The sequence below is a fragment of the Cetorhinus maximus genome, chromosome 11, assembly GCF_964194155.1.
Source record: "Cetorhinus maximus chromosome 11, sCetMax3.hap1.1, whole genome shotgun sequence".
In the NCBI taxonomy this organism is placed as follows: domain Eukaryota; kingdom Metazoa; phylum Chordata; class Chondrichthyes; order Lamniformes; family Cetorhinidae; genus Cetorhinus; species Cetorhinus maximus.
In genome coordinates, this window is record NC_135889.1 from 111,288,297 (window position 1) to 111,310,626 (window position 22,330).

General features: G+C 41.7%; 4 non-coding genes across 4 annotated transcripts; all 4 read left to right on the plus strand.

Annotated features, from left to right (window-relative positions):
• Positions 1 to 1,906: 1,906 nt before the first annotated feature.
• Positions 1,907 to 1,978, plus strand: trnac-gca (transfer RNA cysteine (anticodon GCA)). Its single transcript has one exon. It is a non-coding gene; the product is annotated as a tRNA-Cys (tRNA).
• A 2,105-nt stretch (positions 1,979 to 4,083) lies between these two features.
• Positions 4,084 to 4,155, plus strand: trnac-gca (transfer RNA cysteine (anticodon GCA)). The gene has a single exon. It is a non-coding gene; the product is annotated as a tRNA-Cys (tRNA).
• Positions 4,156 to 6,256: 2,101 nt separating this feature from the next.
• Positions 6,257 to 6,328, plus strand: trnac-gca (transfer RNA cysteine (anticodon GCA)). Its single transcript has one exon. It is a non-coding gene; the product is annotated as a tRNA-Cys (tRNA).
• Positions 6,329 to 8,440: 2,112 nt separating this feature from the next.
• On the plus strand, positions 8,441 to 8,512 carry trnac-gca (transfer RNA cysteine (anticodon GCA)). Its single transcript has one exon. It is a non-coding gene; the product is annotated as a tRNA-Cys (tRNA).
• The last annotated feature ends 13,818 nt before the right edge of the window (positions 8,513 to 22,330 follow it).

A 22,330-nucleotide genomic window follows, 5' to 3' on the forward strand; every position in this document is an offset into this window, starting at 1 on the left:
GACAGCCATGATATCATTAATTATCAGTCCAGGCTACAGAGTCTGAAGGGGTGCCACATGTGCCTATGTCTGCTGTTGAAATTTTCAACCTTAATACAATCAGGTAAGAGAGTGTAGATCAGTGCTAGAGTATTTGATTGTAGTTTTAAATATGTCTTGTACCAATCCAGGTGCCTCTTTGTAAATGCATGTGAAGAATGTTTATAATTTCCTTTATCCAAAATTCAGAGAAATGATCAAAAACTTCAACATTGATCAAGGCATTCCAGTCCATTCTGCTGACTCCTGGCTCCTGAGCAGAGTGATCAAATTCATCCCAGTCACTTCCATTTTACCACATGCCCTATAAATTATTCTCTTTTTATGATATGTCCAATCATCTCTTGAAATCTGCTCTTTAGCTCTTCAAGGAACAAGTGATCATGTAAGGTGGTGCAGATCATTCGTATTGCATTTGACTGTAGGTTCAGCGGTCCTATGTTCAAATTCCAAAGTCCGTCTGGATAAACCAACCTACGTCCACAGAAGTGAAAGCTGTGAACACATTGCTCAACTCAACATGCACAGGAACAACCAGAGAATTATGTGAAAATGAAGGCATTCCCATCCATTGTGATGGTGTTTGGCTCTTTAGCGGAGATGTCCCATTCAGCTCCTTCCATTGTGCTTTCCTCTTGCCCAGGAAATTATTCTCTATTAGGTATTTGTACAAACATGTCTTGAAATCTGTATGTGGCCGAAGAGTTTTATCGCAAGTTTTGCAAATTCACATTTGTCATTCAATTTAAATCTGCTTCTTGTAGGACATTGAGGACTGCTCTCATTCGATGGTCTTGTTCTTCCTTCGAGAAACTGTAAATGAGAATGTTGTGCATATTGATTATTACACATTCCATAACTTCCTGATGCATCATTCTTTGGATTATCTGAGGTGCAGAAGCAAATCTGAATGGTTACCTGTTGAAACAACAATGACGAAAAGTGGTGATAAAATTAGTTGACAATCTGGATTCTTTGTCCAGAGGCACCTGACAAAAGATGCTTTTAGCATCCAAGTTGGTGAGGAGGGAGCTTTTTTGCTAATTTGGAGAGACATTCATCCACTGATACCATCGGGGGTATCACTCGCTCTATTGACTTGTTAATTGAGCCAAGTTACCTGATTCTAATTGAACCATTTGATTTTGGCATTGTGAAAATTCCAGGACTCCACTTCATCTGCCTGGTTACTGGATAGATGACCCCTTGTGTTAGCATGTGTTTAATTTCACTCTTGACATTTTCTGAGAGAGGGTTATGGAGCTTTCTTGCTGCGAAGGGAAATATTGCCATATCAATCTGCATTTAGACTTTAGTGATATTGTGCTTTCAGCTTTCCAAAGGCTGAAAACAGGGACGGAAATGCATTCCTCATGAATATTTCATTTGGCTGCTAATCACCAATTTCATCAACCTTGCAAATGAACCTCAGTTGCAAACACGCTGATCAGTAATGATGACCCCTGGATTTTTATCACGTACAAGGTTTGCAGAATTTCTTTATGTTTCCATCTTGCCAAGTGTAGTCCTTCCTGGACCATGCAACTGGAGAATGTCTGTAATGTGATATTGTTAAGCAATTCTCTTCATCAGTTAAGACTGAAACACCTGTGCCAATGTCTAGCTTGAAATCTGTGGGGTGACCATCAACTTGTAATTTTGTGCTCCAAAAATTATATTCTGCTTCATTAAGCCCTCCCAATGAGAAGATCTCTTTCTTCTGTGGCTCTTCCACTTCTTGGTTTGACTTGTTTCCTTTGGTATCCCTTTCTTCCTGTAATCTATAAGAAAATTGAATCTACAGACTATTGGCCCAAATCCCGATGCCTGTCTGCTATTGAACTTTTAAGGTGTTAATGTCATTGTCAGGGATGTAGCTCAGTGGTAGAGCATTTGACTGCAGCTCAAGAGGTCCTTGGTTCAACTCCAAGTGTCCCCTCCCTTTCATAAGAAATGTTTGACAGTTTGTCTGCTTTCCTTTATCCAGCATGGATGAAGCATTGGAATTTTTGTGCAACTTTGGAATCATCCAGCCCAGAGGGTTGTGCTATCACAGTCAATGAGGTCGATAGATTTCTTGATTCCAATGACATCAAGGGACAAGGGTTTAGTGTGGGAAATGGGCAGTAAAATGGAAAGACAGCCATGATACCGTTAGTTATCAGTCCAGGCGACAGAGTCTGAAGGGGTGCCCCATGCGCCTATGTCTGCTGTTGAAATTTTCAACCTTAATACAATCAGGTAAGAGAGTGTAGATCAGTGCTAGAGTATATGATTGTAGTTTTAAATATGTCTTGTACCAATCCAGCTGCCTCTTTGTAAATGCATGTGAAGAATGCTTAGAATTTCCTTTATCCAAAATTCAGAGAAATGATCAAAAACTTCAACATTGATCAAGGCATTCCAGTCCATTCTGCTGACTCCTGGCTCCTGAGCAGAGTGATCAAATTCATCCCAGTCACTTCCATTTTACCACATGCCCCATAAATTATTCTCTTTTTATCATATGTCTAATCATCTCTTGAAATCTGCTCTTTAGCTCTCCAAGGACCAAGTGATCATGTAAGGTGGTGCAGATCAGTCGTATTGCATTTGACTTTAGTTTCAGCGGTCCTTTGTTCAAATTCCAAAGTTCGTCTGGTTAAACCAACCTACATCCACAGAAGTGAAATCTGTGAACACATTGTTCAACTCAACATGCACAGGAACAACCAGAGAATTATGTGAAAATGAAGGCATTCCCATCCATTGTGTTGGTGTTTGGCTCTTTAGCAGAGATGTCCCATTCAGCTCCTTCCATTGTGCTTTCCTCTTGCCCAGGAAATTATTCTCTTTTAGGTATTTGTACAAACATGTCTTGAAATCTGTATGTGGCCGAAGAGTTTTATCGCAAGTTTTGCAAATTCACATTTGTCATTCAATTTAAATCTGCTTCTTGTAGGACATTGAGGACTGCTCTCATTTGATGGTCTTGTTCTTCCTTCGAGAAACTGTAATTGAGAATGTTGTGCATATTGATTATTACACCTTCCATATCTTCCTGATGCATCATTCTTTGTATTATCTGAGGTGCAGAAGCAAATCTGAATGGTTACCTGTTGAAACAACAATGACGAAAAGTGGTGATAAAATTAGTTGACAATCTAGATTCTTTGTCCAGAGGCAACTGACAAAAGATGCTTTTAGCTTCCAAGTTGGCTAGGAGGGAGCTTTTTTGCTAATTTGGAAGACATTCATCCACTGATATCATCGGGGGTATCACCCGCTTTATTGACTTGTTTAATTGAGCCAAGTTACCTGATTCCAATTGAACCATTAGATTTTGGCATTGTGAAAATTCCAGGACTCCACTTCATCTGCCTGGTTACTGGATACATGACCCCTTGTGTTAGCATGTGTTTAATTTCACTCTTGACATTTTCTGAGAGAGGGTTATGGAGCTTTCTTGCTGCGAAGGGAAATATTGCCATATCAATCTGCATTTAGACTTTAGTGATATTGTGCTTTCAGCTTTCCAAAGGCTGAAAACAGGGACAGAAATGCATTCCTCATGAATATTTCAATTGGCTGCTAATCATCAATTTCTTCAACCTTGCAAATGAACCTCAGTTGCAAGCACGCTGATCAGTAATGATGACCCCTGGATTTTTATCATGTACAAGGTTTGCAGAATTTCTTTATGTTTCCATTTTGCCAAGTGTTGCCCTTCCTGGACCATGCAACTGGAGAATGTCTGTAATGTGATATTGTTAAGCAATTCTCTTCATCAGTTAAGACTGAAACACCTGTGCCAGTGTCTAGCTTGAAATCTGTGGGGTGACCATCAACTTGTAATTTTGTGCTCAATAATTTTATTCTACTTCATTAAGCCCTCCCAATGAGAAGATCTCTTTCTTCTGTGGCTCTTCCACTTCTTGGTCTGACTTGTTTCCTTTGGTATCCCTTTCTTCCTGTAATCAATTAGAACATTGTATCTACAGGCTATTGGCCCAAATCCCGATTCCTGTCTGCTATTTAACTTTTAAGCTATCAATGTCATTGTCAGGGGATGTAGCTCAGTGGTAGAGCATTTGACTGCAGATCAAGAGGTCCTTGGTTCAACTCCTAGCGTCCCCTGCCTTTTGTAAGAAATGTTTGACAGTGTGTATGCTTTCCTTTATCCAGCATGAGCGAACCATTGGAGTTTTTGTGAAACGTTGGAATCATCCAGCCCAGAGGGTTGTGCTATCACAGTCAATGAGGTCGATAGATTTCTTGATTCCAATGACATCAAGGGACAAGGGGTTAGTGTGGGAAATGGGCAGTAAGATAGAAAGACAGCCATGATATCGTTAATTATCAGTCCAGGCTACAGAGTCTGAAGGTGTGCCCCCTGCGCCTATGTCTGCTGTTGAAATTTTCAACCTTAATACAATCAGGTAAGGGAGTGTAGATCAGTGCTAGAGTATTTGATTGTAGTTTTAAATGTGTCTTGTACGAATCCAGGTGCCTCTTTGTAAATGCATGTGATGAATGTTTAGAATTTCCTTTATCCAAAATTCAGATAAATGATCAAAAACTTCAACATTGATCAAGGCATTCCAGTCCATTCTGCTGACGCCTGGCTCCTGAGCAGAGTGATCAAATTCATCCCAGTCACTTCCATTTTACCACATGCCCTATAAATTATTCTCTTTTTATCATATGCCTAATTATCTCTTGAAATCTGTTCGTCAGCTGATCAAGGACCAAGTGATCATGTAAGGTGGTGCAGATCAGTCGTATTGCATTCGACTGTAGTTTCAGCGGTCCTTTGTTTAAATTCCAAAGTCCGTCTGGTTAAGCCAACCTACGTCTACAGAAGTGAAAGCTGTGAACACATTGCTCAACTCAACATGCACAGGAACAACCAGAGAATTATGTGAAAATGAAGGCATTCCCATCCATTGTGTTGGTGTTTGGCTCTTTAGCAGAGATGTCCCATTCAGCTCCTTCCATTGTGCTTTCCTCTTGCCCAGGAAATTATTCTCTTTTAGGTATTTGTACAAACATGTCTTGAAATCTGTATGTGGCCGAAGAGTTTTATCGCAAGTTTTACAAATTCACTTTGTCATTTAATTTAAATCTGCTTCTTGTAGACATTGAGGACTGCTCTCATTCGATGGTCTTGTTCTTCCTTCGAGAAACTGTAAATGAGAATGTTGTGCATATTGATTATTACTCCTTCCATAACTTCCTGAAGCATCATTCTTTGGATTATCTGAGGTGCAGAAGCAAATCTGAATGGTTACCTGTTGAAACAACAATGACGAAAAGTGGTGATAAAATTAGTTGGCAATCTGGATTCTTCGTCCAGAGGCAACTGACAAAAGATGCTTTTAGCATCCAAGTTGGTGAGGAGGAAGCTTTTTTGCTAATTTGGAGAGACATTCATCCACTGATGCCATCGGGGGTATCACCCGATCTTTTGACTTGTTTAATTGAGCCAACTTACCTGATTCTAATTGAACCATTAGATTTTGGTATTGTGAACATTCCAGGACTCCACTTCAACTGCCTGGTTACTGGATAGATGACCCCTTGTGTTAGCATGTGTTTAATTTCACTCTTGACATTTTCTGAGGGTTATGGAGCTTTCTTGCTGCGAAGGAAAATATTGCCATATCAATCTGCATTTAGACTTTAGTGATATTCTGCTTTCAGCTTTCCAAAGGCTGAAAACAGGTACGGAAATGCATTCCTTATGAATATTTAATTTGGCTGCTAATCACCAATTTCATCAACCTTGCAAATGAACCTCAGTTGCAAACACGCTGATCAGTAATGATGACCCCTGGATTTTTATCACATACAAGGTTTGGAGAATTTCTTTATGTTTCCATCTTGCCAAGTGTTGCCCTTCCTGGACCATGCAACTGGAGAATGTCTGTAATGTGATATTGTTAAGCAATTCTCTTCATCAGTTAAGACAGAAACACCTGTGCCAGTGTCTAGCTTGAAATCTGTGGGGTGACCATCAACTTGTAATTTTGTGCTCCAAAAATTATATTCTGCTTCATTAAGCCCTCCCAATGAGAAGATCTCTTTCTTCTGTGGCTCTTCCACTTCTTGGTTTGACTTGTTTCCTTTGGTATCCCTTTCTTCCTGTAATCTATAAGAACATTGAATCTGCGCACTACTGGCCCAAATCCCGATTCCTGTCTGATATTGAACTTTTAAGGGGTCAATGTTATTGTCAGGGGATGTAGCTCAGTGGTAGAGCATTTGACTGCAGATCAAGAGGCCCATGGTTCAACTCCAAGTGTCCCCTGCCTTTCGTAAGAAATGTTTGAAAGTGTGCCTGCTTTCCTTTATCCAGCATGGACGAACCATTGGAATTTTTGTGAAACTTTGGAATCATCCAGCCCAGAGGGTTGTGCTATCACAGTCAATGAGGTCGATAGATTTCTTGATTCCAATGACATCATGGGACAAGGGGTTAGTGTGGGAAATGGGCAGTAAGATAAAAAGACAGCCATGATATCGTTAATTATCAGTCCAGGCTACAGAGTCTGAAGGGGTGCCCCATGCGCCTATGTCTGCTGTTGAAATTTTCAAATTTAATCCAATCAGGTAAGAGAGTTTAGATCAGTGCTAGAGTATTTGATTGTAGTTTTAAATATGTCTTGTACGAATCCAGGTGCCTCTTTGTAAATGCATGTGATGAATGTTTATAATTTCCTTTATCCAAAATTCAGAGAAATGATCAAAAACTTCAACATTGATCAAGGCATTCCAGTCCATTCTGCTGACTTCTGGCTCCTGAGCAGAGTGATCAAATTCATCCCAGTCACTTCCATTTTACCACATGCCCTATAAATTATTCTCTTTTTAACATATGTCCAATCATCTCTTGAAATCTGCTCTTTAGCTCTTCAAGGACCAAGTGATCATGTAAGGTGGTGCAGATCAGTCGTATTGCATTTGACTGTAGTTTCAGCGGTCCTTTGTTCAAATTCCAAAGTCTGTCTGGTTAAACCAACCTACATCCACAGAAGTGAATGCTGTGAACACATTGCTCAACTCAACATGCACAGGAACAACCAGAGAATTATGTGAAAATGAAGGCATTACCATCCATTGTGATGGTGTTTGGCTCTTTAGCAGAGATGTCCCATTCAGCTCCTTCCATTGTGCTTTCCTCTTGCCCAGGAAATTATTCTCTTTTAGGTATTTGTACAAACATGTCTTGAAATCTGTATGTGGCCGAAGAGTTTTATCGCAAGTTTTGCAAGTTCACATTTGTCATTCAATTTAAATCTGCTTCTTGTAGGACATTGAGGATTGCTCTCATTCGATGGTCTTGTTCTTCCTTCGAGAAACTGTAAATGAGAATGTTGTGCATATTGATTATAACTCCTTCCATCACTTACTGAAGTATCATTCTTTGGATTATCTGAGGTGCAGAAGCAAATCTGAATGGTTACCTGTTGAAACAATAATGACGAAAAGTGGTGATAAAATTAGATGACAATCTGGATTCTTTGCCCAGAGGCAACTGACAAAAGATGCTTTCAGCATCCAAGTTGGTGAGGAGGGAGCATTTTTGCTAATTTGGAGAGACATTCATCCACTGATGCCATCGGGGGTATCACCCGCTCTATTGACTTGTTTAATTGAGCCAAGTTACCTTATTTCAATTGAACCATTAGATTTTGGCATTGTGAAAATTCCAGGACTCCACTTCATCTGCCTGGTTACTGGATAGATGATCCCTTGTGTTAGCATGTGTTTAATTTCACTCTTGACTTTTTCTGAGAGAGGGTTATGGAGCTTTCTAGCTGTGAAGTGAAATATTGCCATATCAGTCTGCATTTAGACTTTAGTGATATTGTGCTTTCAGCTTTCCAAAGGCTGAAAACAGGGACGGAAATGCATTCCTCATGAATATTTCATTTGGCTGCTAATCACCAATTTCATCAACCTTGCAAATGAACCTCAGTTGCAAACAAGCTGATCTGCTCAGTAATGATGACACCTGGATGTTTATCACGTACAAGGTTTGTAGAATTTCTTTATGTTTCCATCTTTGTCTTGCCAAGTGTTGTCCTTCCTGGCCCATGCAACTGGAGAATGTCTGTAATGTGATATTGTTAAGCAATTCACTTCATCAGTTAACACTGAAACACCTGTGCCAGTGCCTAGCTTGAAATCTGTGAGGTGACCATCAACTTGTAATTTTGTGCTCTAAAAATTATCTCCTGCTTCATTAAGCCCTCCCAAGAAGAACATTTGTTTCTTCTGTGGCTCTTCCATTTCTTGGTTTGACCTGTTTCCATTGATATCTCTTTCTTCCTGTAATCTATAAGAACATTAAATCTGCAGACTATTGGACCAAATTTCGATTCCTGTCTCCTATTGAACTATCAAGGTGTCTTTGTCTGGGGATGTAGCTCAGTGGTAGAGCATTTGACTGCAGATTAAGAGGTCCTTGGTTCAACTCCAAGTATCCCCTGACTTTCATAAGAAATGTTTGAAAGTGTGTATGCTTTCCTTTATCCAGTGCAGAGGACCATTGGAATTTTTGTGAACCTTTGGAATCATCCAGCCCAGAGGGTTGTGCTATCACAGTCAATGAGGTCGATAGATTTCTTGATTCCAATGATATCAAAAGAGCAGGGGTTAGTGTGGGAAATGGGCAGTAAGATAGATAGACAGCCATGATATCGTTAATTATCAGTCCAGGCTACAGAGTTTGAAGGTGTGCCCCCTGCTCCTATGTCTGCTGTTGAAATTTTCAACCTTATTACAGTCAGGTAAGAGATTGTAGATCAGTGGTGGAGTATTTGACTGTAATTGTAAATATGTCTTGTACGAATCCAGGTGCCTCTTTGTAAATGCATGTGAAGAATGTTTATAATTTCCTTTATCCAAAATTCAGAGAAATGATCAAAAATTTCAACATTGATCAAGGCATTCCAGTCCATTCTGCTGACTCCTGGCTCCTGAGCAGAGTGATCAAATTCATCCCAGTCACTTCCTTTTTACCCCTTGCCCTGTACATTATTCTCTTTTTAGCATATCTCCAACCATCTCTTGAAATCTGCTCTTTAGCTCTTCAAGGACCAAGTGATCATGTAAGGTGGTGCATATTAGTCGTATTGCATTTGACTGTAGTTTCAGCGGTCCTTTGTTCAACTTCGAAAGTCCGTCTGGTTAAACCAACCTATATCCACAGAAGTGAAAGCTGTGAACACGTTGCTCAACTCAAAATGCACAGGAACAACCAGAGAATTATGTGAAAATGAAGGCATTCTCTTCCCTTGTGTTGGTGTTTGGCTCTTTAGCAGAGATGTCCCATTCAGCTCCATCCATTGTGCTTTTCTCTTGCCCAGGAAATTATTCTCCTTTATGTATTTGTACATGCCTGGCTTGAAGTCTGTATGTGGCCTAAGAATTTTATCACAGGTTTTGTAAATTCACATTTGTCATTCACTGTCAAAACTGCTTTTTGTAGGATATTGAGGACTGCTCTCATTTACGGTCATGTTCTTCCTTAGAGAACCTGTGTCTGAGAATGTTGTGCATATCGATTATTATTCCTTCCATAACTTCCAGGATCTGAGGCATCATTCTTTGGATTATCTTACGTGCAGAAGCAATTCCGAATGGTTACCTTTTGAAACAATAATGACCAAATGTGGTGATAAAAGTAGTTAACAATCTGGATTCTTTGTCCAGAATCAACTGCCAAAAGATGCTTTTCACCTCCAAGTTGGTGAGGAGTGAGCCTTTTGCTAATTTGGAAGACATTCATCCACTGATGCCATCGGGGTTATTACCCGCTCTATTGACTTGTTTAATTGAGCCAAGTTACCTTATTTTAATTGAACCATTAGACTTTGGTATTGTGAACATTCCAGGACTCCACTTCATCTGCCTGGTTACTGGACAGATGACCTCTTGTATTAGCATGTGTTTAATTTTGTTCTTGACTTTTTCTGAGAGTGAGTTAAGGACCTTTCTTGCTTTGAAGAGACATATTGCCATATCAATCTGCACTTAGAGATAATCAATGTTTTGCTTTCAGCTTTCCTCAGGCTGAAAATAGGGACAGAAATCCATTTGTCATGAACATCTCAGTAGGCTGCTCATCAACAATTTCATCAAGCTTGGAAGTACCTCAATTGCAAATATGCTGATCTGCTCAGTAATGATGTCTCCTGGACATTTCTCACATATAAGACTTCCACAATTTCTCCATATTTCCATATTAATCTTGCTAAGTGTTGGCCTATTAATCTAAGTGTTTTCCACTCTGGACCTTGTAACTGGAGAATGTCTGTAATGTGACATTGTTCAGCAATTCACTTCATCAGTTAACACTGAAACACCTGTGCCAGTGTCTAGGTTGGAATCTTTGGGGTGACCATCAACTTGTAATTTCGTGCTCCAAAAATTATTTTCTGCTTTATTAACCCCTCCAAAGAAGTCCATTTGTTTCTTCTGTGGCTCTTCCCCTTCTTGGTTTGACTTTTTTGCATTGTTATCTCTTTCTTCCTGTAATCTATAAGAACATTGAATCTGCAGACTATTGGCCCAAATCTCGATTCCTGTCTGCTATTGTACTTTCAAGGTGTCAATGGTGTTTTGAGGGGATATAGCTTTGTGGTAGCGTATTTGACTGCAGATCAAGAGGTTCCTGATTTAAAATCCAGGTATTCCCTGGCTGTCATACGAAATGTTTAAAAACGAGTATGCTCGGAGTTCTTGTGCACCTTTGGAATCGTCCAACCCAGAATGTTCAGTTAGAGGTCGATAGATTTCTAGATTCCATTGACACCAAGGGACATGGGGTTAGTGTGGGACATTGGCAGTAAGGTAGAAAGTCACCCAGGCTTGCCAATTTGAAGGGGTGGCCCTCCTTCTATATCTGCTGTTGAAATGTTCAACGTTAATATGTCTTGGTAAGAAAGTGTAGTTCAGTGGTAGTGAATTCAAAGCAGTTTAAAATCTCTGCGGTTCAAATCCAGGTGCCTGTTTTCAATATAACTTAATAAATGCATGTTTAGAATGTTTACAATTTCCTTTATCCAAAATTCAGAGGAATGATCAACAATTTCAACATTCATCGAGGTATTCCAGTCCATTCTACTGACTTCTGGCTCCTGAGCAGAGTGATCAAATTCGTCCCAGTCACTTCCATTTTAACCCTTGCCCTATAAATTATTCTCTTTTAAACTTATGGCCAATCCACTCTTGAAATCTGCTTTTTAGCTCTTCGTGAGCAAGTGATAATGTAAGGTCGTGCAGATCAGCGGTAGGGCATTTGACTGTACATTAAGCAGTCCTGTTTTCAAATCCCAAAGCCCGTCTTGTTAAACCAACCTTCATTAACAAAAGTGAAAATTGTGAACACGTTGCTCTACTCAACATGCACAGGAACAACCAGAGAATTCTGTGACAATGAAGGCATTCTCTTCCATTTTGTTGGTGCTTGGCTCCTTAGCAGAGATATCCCATTCAGCCCCATCCATTGTGTTCCTCTTGCCGAGGAAATTAATCCCCCTTCAGTATTTGTCGAAACCTCACATGAAATCTGTATGTTGCCCAAGAATTTTATCATAGGCTTTGCTGATTCAGATTTGTCATTCAAGATTCAAACTGCTTCTTGTAGGACATTGAGGACTAATCTCACTTGACGGTCCTGTTCTTCCTTCGAGGAACTGTATATGAGAAATTGACCCATATTGCATATTCCTCCTGCCATAACTTCCAGGATCTGAGGCATCACTCTTTGGATTATCTCAGGTGCAGAAGCAATTCGGAATGTTTATCTTATGAAACAATAATTTTCAAATGGGGTGATAAAAGTAGCTGTTAACTACTTTTAACAATCTGGATTCTTTGTCCAGAGGCAATTGCCAAAAGATGCTTTTAGCATCCAAATGTGTGAGGAGGGAGCTTTTTCCTACTTTGGAGAGACATTCATCCACCGATTTGGGAGTCTCTCCTGCTCTCCTGACTTGTTTAACTGTGCCAAGTTACCTGATTCTAATTGAAGCATTAGACTTTGGTACTTTGAACATTCCAGGACACAAGTTAATCGGCCTGGTAACTGGAGAGATAACCCTTGTGTTAGGATGTGTTCAATCTTGCTCTTGACTTTTTCTGAGAGTGGGTTTCAGACCTTTTCTTGCTGTGAAGAGACATATTGCCGTATCAATCTGCATTTAATCTTATGTGATATTCTGTTTTCAGCTGTCCTAAGGCTGAAAATAGGGACGGAAATTCATTCCCCATGAATGAAGCATTCTTTATTTTGTTTGAGAAGCTGGATAAACAGATTAAATGGCCACAGGAAAACTGGACGTTATTATTACAGTCTAAGTTGTTAGGTGGGGCGTTTGCGGTATATGCTTCACTTTCAGATTAAGCGTTGGTGAATTATGACGTGGTGAAAAAAGCTATTTTGAATACATATAAACTGGTACCTGAAGCATATAGGCAGAAATTTAGGAATATGAGAAAACAGCCTGGGCAAACTTATATTGAGTTTGAAAGAGTAAAACAAAGTAATTTTTACCGCTGGATGTTTCCTTTGGTGGTGAATTCTAGAACCAGGGGACATAGGTTCAAGGTAAGTGGCAGAAGGTGTAGGGGGGACATGAGGAAGAACTTTTTTACGCATAGGGTAGTGGGTGCCTGAAATTCGCTGCCCAAATTGGTGGTAGAGGCAGAAACTCTAAACTCTTTTAAAAAGTACCTGGATTTGCACCTTAAGTGCTGTAAGCTGCAGGGCTATGGGCCGGGTGCAGGAAGGTAGGATTAGAAAGGGTGTCCTTGCGCTGGTATTGTCAAGATGGGCCAAATAGCCTCCTTCTGTGCTGTAACTTTTCTATGGTTCTATGGATGCGGGGATTAAAAATAGAGGCAACCTATGCAGCTCTTAGGGAAGTCATTCTTTTGGAAGAATTTAAAGAATTGATCCCTTCAGCAGTGAGAACTCATATGGAGGAACAGAGGGTTGATTCTCTCAGATAAGCAGCAGAGATAGCTGATGATTATGAGTTAGTTCAGAGAGCTAAACCTTTATCTCGTCGCCCTTTCAAATTGGAAAAAGATAAAAAGTGGGAAGGTGAAAGGAAGGTAGGTAGTCAGGGAAGAAAATGAGTAGCTGGAAGTTCCCAGGAAGTTTTTTCTCAGAATAAAAAGGAATGTGCTGAAGGTAGAAGTGAAATTTAAAAAGTGAGGTGTTTTCATTGCAATAAAGTGGGGCACACAAAGTCAGTGTGTTGGAGATTGTGGGAAAAATCTGTAGGAATTGTTGGGGCACTGGAAAGCTCTGAAAGTAAAAGGACTGTGGGCTCTGAGGTTCAGGCACAGGAGAAAGCAATGGCTTGTGTACAGGTGAAACAAGGAGAATCGGTGAAAGGTAAAGAAGTAGGAATGTGTTCACAGTTTACTCAGGAGAATTCTGAGGAGCAAGTTGCAGAAATGTTTAAAGATTTTGTATGTGAAGGAAAAGTTCATGCGTACAGGTTGGAGTAGGTAAAGATGTTAAAATTTTAAGAGGCCCAGTGGCTAGTCAATCCTTAATGTTGTGGGATAATGATATTTGTTTTTAAAGAGAGTGTTGCAGGAGAAGGTAATAAGAAGTGGGGTTCATGGAGATGCTAAATCTATTCCATTGTGGAAGGTAAATTTAAAGGGCAAATGGAAGGCAGATGAAGTTATAGTTGGAGTGGCAGAAAAATTGTCCATTGCGGGGTTTCAATTTATTATGGGTAATGATATAGCTGGATCGCAAATGTGGGTGATGCCTATAGTAGTTGAGCAGCATGTAGAAGTGTTTTCAACAGAGGTGTTACACAAGGAACATCCTAGATTGTTTCCCAATTGTGTTATAACGAGATCAAAGGCCCATAGGGAAGAGCAAAATAAATAAGATAAGCAGGCAGTTCAAAGGCAAGAAGAAGGTGTCAAAATCCAATTAGCTGGCACTGTATTTAATAACATTGTTCAGGAGGAAGGAATGCAGGACAGTTCAGCTGAAATGTTTAACTCAAAGAGGTTAGTGGAGTTACAGAAAAATGATTTGCAATTAAAACAGTTATATCAGAAACCTTATTCAGAAACCAAAGCAAAATGTTTTCCAGTACATTATTATCTTCGGGAAGATATTTTGATGAGAACATGGAGGTTGGGTCATGTCTCAGCAAATGAAAGCTGGAAGGAGATGCATCAGGTTGTTATCCCATTAGAGTATAGAAATGAGATTCTGAGGATTGCTCATGAAATTCCGACATTTAGGAATTAGGAAAACATCGGAAAAGATGTGGCCAGAATTGCATTGGGATGTAGTCAAATTCTGTAGAACCTGTTATATACATAAAATAACAGGAAAGCCACAAGCAGTGATTAAGCTGGCGCCTTTAATCCCAATACCAGCATTTGAAGAATCTTTTACCAGGGTCATGGTTGATTGTGTAGCACCCTTCCCCAAGACTAAAAGTGGAAATCAGTATTTATTGACAATAATGGATGTGTCTACCAGGTTTCCTGAAGCAATAACTTTAAGAAATATTACAACTAAGAAGATTGTGGAGGAGTTAACTAAATTTTTTACAAGATATGGTTTACCTAGGGAAATAGAATCAGATCAGGGGTCAAATTTCATGTCGCAGCTGTTTAAGGAATTAATGAACAATTTGGGGATAAAACAGTTTAAGTCAACAGTTTATCATTCGGAGTCACAAGGAGCTTTGGAAAAATGGCTTCAAACTTTGAAACCTATGATGAGAACATACTGTCAGAATTATGCTCAGGATTGGGATATGGGAATTGCATTTTTGTTATATGCTATTAGAGATAGTCCTAATGCATTGACTGGTTTTAGCCCTTTTGAACTAGTTTATGGTCATGAGGTAAGGGGACCACTGAAATTGATTCATAAGAAATTGGTGGGTCAAAGTTCAGAAGCTATTCTCCTGGATTACATATCAAATTTCTGGTAAAGATTGAACAGAACATGTGAGCTGGCTAGGGAACATTTAAATATATCACAGCAAGTGATCAAAGTGAAAGCAGATAAGAATACTAAAACTCACAGTTTTGTTTCTGGAGAGAAAGTACTAGTTTTGTTACCAGTACTAGGTGATTCATTAAATGTAAGATCTAAGGGTCTTATAGGAATTAAAATAAACTGAGTGAAATAAATTAGTGCAGGACTCTGAAATTGATTTTCCTCTAATAAAATTGGATAATGAGGGAATGCTTAAAACTTTAAATGAACTATTGAGTTACCTTCCGAGCAAGTGTCAAAGTGATTTGGAAAAGCTATTGCAGTCACACAAACCTATTTGTGGAAATAGATTGGGAAATTAAGTAGCTTTACATGATGTATGTATAGGAATATCATCTTCAATAAGGCAACAACCTTAAAGATTAAATCTGGCAAAGTTAAAACAAGCACAAAAAGAAATTGGTTTCATGCTTCAAAATAATATTGTTGAGTCTAGTTGCAGTAACTGGAGTTTGTCTATTGTACTGGTACCGAAACCAGATGAAACACAAAGAGTGTATGGACTATTGAAAGGTGAATGTGGTGACAAAAGCAGATTTGTATCCCATTCCACAGTTGGAGGATTGCATTGAGAAAGTGGGGCAATCAAAATTTATCACAAAGATTGTCTTGCTAAAAGAATATTGGCAGGTACCATTGTCAGAGAGAGCAAAGAGAGCAAAAGCAAAGCTTTTGTAATGACAAGTGGACCATGTCAGTTTAAAGCCATGCTATTTGGTATGAAGAATGCACCTGGGACATTTCAAAGACTGACAAACAAAGTAATTACACGCCTCAGCAATTGTGCGGTTTATATTGATGATCTAATAATATTTAGTCAGATGTGGGAGGAGCATTTACAGCATCTGGAAGAATTATTTACTTGACTACAAGAAGCTAATTTGGTGATGAACTTGGCTAAAAGTGTATTTGCAAAAGCGCAAGTTATGTATTTAGGTCATACCATTGGACATGGTAAGGTGGCTCTGAGAGATGTGAAAGTCAAGGCTTTCCCAGTGCCCACAACAAAACAAGAAGTTTTGATATTTCTGGGCATGAGTGGGCTTTTCTAGAAACTTGTATCAAATTTTAGCCAAACTATGAAAACTATTAAACTATTGAACTATTAAAACAGAACAAGAAATTTCAATGAACACTGGAGTGTCAGATGTCATTTGATAGTTTGAAAACTGTATTAACTACGAGACCAAAGTTGGCAGTACCCAATTATGCCAAGCAATTCAAGTTGGCCATTGACGCAAGTGATATGGGCATTGGGGCTGCATTGTTACAGGAAAATGACAATGGAATTGAAAAACCAATAGGGTATTTTTCATGGAAGCTGAATGTACAACAGAGAAGATATTCAATGATCGAAAAAGAGACTTTGAGCTTGGTGTTAGCATTGCAGTATTTTGAAATTTATGTTGCAAACAATTCATCAGAAGCAATTGTTTATACAGACCATAATCCTTTGAAGTTTTTGGACAAATTTTGAGACAAAAGTGCATGGCTTTTCAGATAGAGTCTATCAATATAGACATTTAATCTACGTACTATACATATTGCTGGAAATTAAAGTCTGTTCGCAGATGGATTATCAAGAGTTTGAAGCTTAAAGGAAAATGGGACATTTTTTAAAAAATGGACACTGAACTGGAGTGATTTCTATTGACACCAAGGACTTGTGTATATATATGTTGTTATGTTAATGTGTGCATCTGGTATTGTAATAGTGTAATAAGTATAGGAGATGGTGTGAGATGGGTTATTAAAACAAAGCCGTCTTTTAGAATTATGAAGGTTCACTTTCCGATAAGGAGGGGGATGTCATGAAGCTATTAATGTATATAATATTATTGGAAAACATTTTTCTTTTAAAATAGAGGTATAATCTGTGGGTGTGCTTTAATTAGATTAAAGCAAACTAGTCTGGGTGCTTTGATGTGTACTAGTTTTGATATGTAAGAGAGCTAGCGTGTATTTCCATTTTTGGAATAGGGCATTCAAGAAGTGAAAACTACCACCTAGCTAGTAGATACCAAACAATAGCTTCGTATTACTAATAACATTGGTACTATGAAAGGGGTTTTATTGTTAAAAGGAAGAGTTCAATGAGGCTGGTGATACAATGAGAATTTACATTCAATAAGCGATGCTAGGTATAGCTTCAGCAGTTTTGTGTGTGCAGGCCAGAGGCAATGTGAGATCAAAAGTGGCTGTAAGCCTCCAAATGCCTCCACAGGAACCAAAGTGCAAAGAACCTCATTCTGAATTCATAAGGTGAAGATGCTTTGCCTGGTGTCTGCTTCAGCCGATGAGCTGCTGTTGCCTTAATGGATATTAGTTTGGGAATTTGTTAAAATTTAAGATAGTTGTCATTTTTAGCCATGTATATGTGCTTAACGTGTTGTAACTTAATAAAATGTTTCATTTAGTTTCATATAAAACCTTTCAAGAACTGATGGTCTGATTCCTGAACTTAGAGTTGCATCTCAAACATAACACTTAAAATTATAGGTTATGACAGTTGTTTAAAGTTTACCTCTGGGATTTTTAAATAACTCAGCTTTACCAACTACATCAGTCATAACAGGGGGTATCTCCTGCTCTACTGACTTGTTTAATTGAACCAAGTTATCTGATTCTAATTGAAAAGTTTTTGGGACTATGAACATTCCAGGACACCACTTCATCGGTCTGGTGACTGGAGAGATGACCCCTTGTGTTAGCATGTGTTCAATCTCGCTCTTGACTTTTTCTGACAATGGGTTCCAGAGTTTTCTCGCTGTGGGGAGACATATTGCCTTAGCAATCTACATTTAGACGTATGCGATATTTTGTTTCCAGCTTTCCTAAGCATGAAAATAAGGACAGAAATTCATGAATACCTCATTTGGCTGCTCATCACCAATTTCATGAATCTTGCAAATGAACCTCAGTTGCAAACACGCTGATCTGCTCAGTAATGATGTCTCCTGGATGTTTATCACGTGCAAGGGTTCCACAATTTCTTCATGCTTCCATCTTAATCTTGTCAAGTGTTGGCCTATTACTTTTAGTGATTTCCGTCCTGGACCTTACAACTGGAGGATGGCTGTAATGTGATATTGTTAAGCAATTCACTTCATCAGTTAACACTGAAACACCTGCACCAGTGTCTAGCTTGAAATCTGTGGGGTGACCATCTACTTGATCGCTTCTCGGCCTTTTGGCTAAGATCAAGTGTAGTCGTGAAGCGATGGCTATAACCAGTTGAGCCCCATACCATGGGGTACGTAACACCGTTCGGGTGATGGTGAAGGACAGCGAAGGAGGAGCACCCATGGATCAGGCCTTCTTCATCAAGTGGATCCTGTTGAAGGCGTGTGGATTTGAAGTGGAGGAGATCTACTCCCTGGAAGACTTCCCCAGCGCTGGATGTTTCGACGTGACTTTCAAGAGTGTGGTAGCTTGTGTCAAGTTCCTGAAGGTGTTCGAGGAGAATAGAGACCAGCTGGAGGTGAAGATCCTGACGGTGGAGCCGCTCTTTGCTCTGCCGTTGCAATGGGACCGTGTGGTGACGGTGCATCTCTACAACCCCAACGTCCCTGCCGCCGACATGTTCACCTTCACCAGGTACGTCGTCAAGGTTGGGAGCTGCACCAAGGTTAGAGATGCCTTCGGGATTTGGACAAGCAAACGCCAGGTCAAGGTCACGCTCAAGAACGATGTCAAGGGAGCCATCTTCCATGCTCCTTCCATCTTCGCTATTGGGGGAAGCCGTGGCTATCTTGTCTACGCTGGGCAGCCCAAACTTCGTCGCTCATGCGGCAAATCTGGTCATGTGGCGGCCAACTGCAGCGCCGCCCTCTGCAAGAACTGCAAGCAGGAAAGGCACCAGACAAAGGACTGCAAACAGTCTAAGTGCTGCAACCTGTGTGGCGAGTCAGGCCACCTCTACAGGACCTGCTCCAAATGCTGCCTCACTTATGCACAGGCAGCCAAAGCCAACGAAGGGGAAGCAGATGAAATACTTCATGTCACTACTACTAAGGACACTTGCAACCCACCAACCACCAAGGCCCCCAGTGAGAACAACGAGACAAAGGAGGGCACAGAGAGAGACAAGGTGGAGGAAAAGATTGAGGCAGCAGACAGCCAATCAACAGCACTGCCCCCTGAACCTCCCACTCCGCAGGACAGCGAATCAATGGAGGAGGAAGCAGTGGAAAATCAGCAAGGGGTGTGGCAAGAGAGCCAAAAGGAAGAAGGGGCTAAGAAGGGACCAAGCCACTTCCCAGACAAGTGGCAAGAGGCGTCTCCCATCCGACACGGATGACAAGGGCAGCTGCTCTTCGGACGAAGAAGTGAAAGGGCAGCACCTATAGAAGAAGCGGCAAAGCTCTAGGGAGTTGGAGGACGAGACACCCGAGCTCCAGAACATTGGAGACAATGAGGAGACCAGTGCACCCCAACTTTGCCCACAACCCGAAAAGGCCAGCACACCCAATCCCAGGAATCTGGGAGCAGTGAAGTGCTCAGCGCACCCCAGCTCCGGGAAGCCAGGAGCAGCAACGCCCCAGAGGAGGAGAGGATCGGAGAGACTTCTCCAACGGATGACATTTCAAATCTCGTTCTTTACACGAACCCCCAGATGCCACCTGAGCGGAACATCTCCAATGGGGTGGTTCAGGACAGCTTCCTCAGCCCATCCAAAGTGAGGCAATTTGTGAAAACTATGGGTATGCAGGAGCAGACCAAAGGTCTGGAACCCTCAAAGACAACAGGTTGGGTGAGAGACTAAATGCTTTAAAATGGGTGTAAAAATTGTATCCATAAATGTGCATAGCATTAAATCTACTATGCGATGTGTTGCGACCTTGGACTACCTTGCCAAGGTCAAAGCTGACCTGTTGTTTCTGCAGGAGTGTGCGATACCACGCCTCAGCTCCTACAGGCAGTGCTCACGATGGTGGTCCCATGGGCCATCGATCTGGTCGGGAGGAAACGACTCTCGTTCCTCCGGCCTGGGTATTCTGCTGCGGGGAGGCAACTTCACTGTCTCCGAGGTGAAGGAGGTGGTGGTCGGGCGCCTCCTCGTAGTAGACGTAATGTGTGAGAATGCTCCACTCCGGTTAATTAACGTCTACACCCCGGCACAAGGGGCCGAGCGGCTGGCGATCTTTCAGCAGCTCCCACTGCTGCTGGCGACCACCAGGCCGGTCATTCTGGGCGGTGACTTCAACTGCATCATCGATACGGCTGGATGATCCAGCAGGGCCAACAGCAGATTGGACGCTACGTCCAGATCCCTGATGGAAACAGTTAAGGTTGCCAAGCTGCACGATGTCTTCAGCAACCCTGCAGACGGAGCGCAGCGTAGATACACCTGGTCGCGGCCAGACGGGTCCATCCGTTCCAGGATAGACTTCCTGTTTGTGTCCCGTGCATTCGCAGTCAGATCCACCGACGTCAAACCGATGTTCTTCTCTGACCACTGCCTCCTACTGGCTGACTGTCACTTAGAGGAAGACCAGAGGGTGGGCAGGGGGGCATGGAAGTTAAACATGCAACTGCTGACCCCAGAGAACATTGAGGGGCTCAAGAGGGATTACAAAGGTTGGAGAACAGTGAAACCCCTCTTTGAGTCCCTGACACACTGGTGGGAAGCGATCAAGGAAAACATCAAGAGGTTTTTCATCCTCAAAGGCGCCCGGAAAGCTAGAAAGGAACAGAGAGAAATGTCCCGACTCCAGAAAAATATGCAGGACCTGCAGTCGATGGGAGTCGATGTCAAGGAGGAACTCCAAGAGGGGAAGAGCCAGCAAGCCTCGCTCTTTGCCTTGGAGGCCTCCAAGATCATCTTCCGGTCCAGAGTCCACTCCGTGGAGCAGGATGAGACGTGCTCATGTTTCTTCTTCCAAAAGGTACACAGAGAGAGCTCTGTGATCAGCAGCCTGAAGGAAGAAGACGGCTCAGTAAAGTCATCGCAGTCCGACATTTTGAGGATCAGCAAATCCTTTTATGCTGGATTGTCTGACGTGAAGCCCACAGACAGCACGGCCTCCCAGTCCTTCCTGTCCTCTATCACGGAGGTCTTAGACGACAGTACACAGGAGAGCCTGGAAAAACCGCTAACTCCTGATGAACTGACTAAGGCCCTCGAGTCCTTCGAGAAGAGTAAAACTCCCGGAAGCGACGGCTTACCGGCGGAGTTGTATTTGGCTCTATGGGACTGGATTGGCCCAGACCTGCTAGAAGTGTATGAAAGTATGCTCCTGGCCGGCAGTATGTCAGAATCAATGAGGAAAGGCATTATCACCCTCATCTACAAGCACAAGGGGGGAAGGGAAGAAATTAGAAATTGGCGACCCATTTCACTGTTGAATGTGGACTATAAAATTCTGTCCAAGGTCACCGCCAATCGGGTCAAGTCCGCTCTGGAATTGGTGATTCACCCTGACCAGACCTGCACTGTGCCGGGCAGGAAGATCTCTGACAGCCTCGCGTTGCTCAGGGATACGATTGCCTATGTGCAGGACAGGGGTGTGGACACCTGCCTCATCAGCTTGGATCAGGAGAAGGCCTTTGACAGAATATCGCACACTTACATGGTGGATGTACTCTCCAAAATGGGGTTTGGGGAAGGAATTCGCAATTGGATCCAACTGCTCTACACTAACATCATTAGCGCAGTCTCAATCAATGGGTGGGAATCAGATAGCTTTCCTATTAAACCTGGAGTCAGGCAGGGCTGTCCTCTCTCCCCTGTCCTGTTTGTGTGCTGTATGGAACACTTTGTTGAGTCCATCAGGAAGGATCCGGGCATAAGAGGAGTGACGATCCCAGGCAATGGAGGCACTCAGCTCAAATCCTCCCTGTACATGGACGATGTCGCCGTCTTCTGCTCGGATCTGCTGTCGGTGCGCAGACTGATCTACATCCGCGACCAGTTCGAACTGGCCTCGGGAGCCAAGGTAAATCGTGGGAAGAGTGAGGCCATGTTCTTTGGGAACTGGGCTGACCGATCCTTTGTCCCCTTCACCGTCAGGGCTGACGGCCTGAAGGTGCTGAGGATATGGTTCGGAGGGACCGTGGCATGCGTTAGAAACTGGAAGGAGCGAGTGTCTATAGTGAAAAGAAAACTGGGCATGTGGGAGCGACGCTCCCTCTCCATTGCGAGTAAGAATCTGGTCATCAGGTGTGAAGCACTCTCGCTGTTGCGGTACGTGGCGCAGGTCTGGCCTATTACAGACTCCTGCACGATGTCGATCACCCGAGCCATCT